This window comes from Nematolebias whitei, unplaced genomic scaffold, assembly GCF_014905685.2.
Source record: "Nematolebias whitei isolate Nwh7 unplaced genomic scaffold, NemWhi1 Nwh_scaf_12417, whole genome shotgun sequence".
NCBI lineage: Eukaryota > Metazoa > Chordata > Actinopteri > Cyprinodontiformes > Rivulidae > Nematolebias > Nematolebias whitei.
Window position 1 is genome coordinate 1 of NW_023630962.1, and position 1,297 is coordinate 1,297.

At 41.0% G+C, this 1,297-nt stretch overlaps 1 non-coding gene across 1 annotated transcript; it reads left to right on the forward strand.

Moving 5' to 3' along the window:
- Positions 1-514: 514 nt before the first annotated feature.
- On the forward strand, positions 515-586 carry trnar-ucu. The gene has a single exon. It is a non-coding gene; the product is annotated as a tRNA-Arg (tRNA).
- Positions 587-1,297: the final 711 nt, after the last annotated feature.

A 1,297-nucleotide genomic window follows, 5' to 3' on the forward strand; every position in this document is an offset into this window, starting at 1 on the left:
CGCTGCAGTCCATTTACCATAACTTAAACAAATTTATTCACTGGTCACACACAGACACACACACACACACACACAGACACACACATACCCCCCCCCCTCCTCACCCCGGTGAATCGCCACCTTATCGTGGTGGAGGTGTTTGCGTGTCCCAATGATCACAGAAGTCCTGCTGGTGCGGACAAAGTGAGGGACCAGACTAAGAGCGATTCAGTAACTTTCGTCTTTGTTGTGTTTATTATTGACAAACATGGACGGAAAAGATAAATATTGCAGAACGTACAAATTGCAAAAAATACTAAAAGTCATAGCAGGAATGTTTCAGTTCAATAATCCCAAAGGGAAATTAAATGTTGTAACTCATCCTGGTTTTATTAAGAGTTGTTACAGATGCTGATGTCATAAACATAACATAAACAATAAAAACCCTGGCCTGATTGTTTGGGTTTCTGTGGTGCAGTTACTGTCCATATACATATATTTATATATATACACATATATGGCCACAGCTTTTTTAGCGATGGTGGTGTAGTGGTGAACATAGCTGCCTTCTAAGCAGTTGACCTGGGTTCGATTCCCAGCCATCGCAGTCAGTTCAAGTCCATGTATGTTTGCATGTGGTAGGCCACTGCCCCAGTACCATAATTATGGGGTTGCCCATTGCAGCCCAGGGTTGGGTAGGAAGTATGGATGGGGCCGATCCGACCCGGTATCGGCCTCCAATACCAGCATCGTTTACGTATCGGATTTCTCTAATCCAACCTGCAGAGATTTCCGATCCATGATGCATGTCTGTGTCTGTTGAAACGTCCACATGTGATTTCCTGCCAGCTGCTCTGAAGGTTGGCTTCAAACTACGGAATGGATTTCCTGAACGGAGGCGTGTCTCATGAACCCAGAGTAATAAGACCCGCCTCACATTCAGGAAAGTTATTCCTTGATTAATCCTTATTGCTTAATCAAGTCTAATTACTTAAAACTACATCTTGGAAACAGTTTTATCCAAAGTATTATTCTTTGTTATTTGTGTTTATATTGTTGTTGTTTGTAGTCTATTTTTTGAAAGTTATTTTAGTAAAAGACAGGTTATAATTTTAAAAATAAACAAAAACAGACAGATTGTAATTTTAAAAATAAACAAACAAAAAACGGAACACACAGGAGGAGGAGTCAACAGAACAAAGAGCCATGTGTCTGTGTGACATCATCATGATGTCACATAGACACATGGATCAAAGGCCGCTATCCTGTCACATGATGATGCCATGTGATGTCATCGTGACATCATCATGTGACAGGA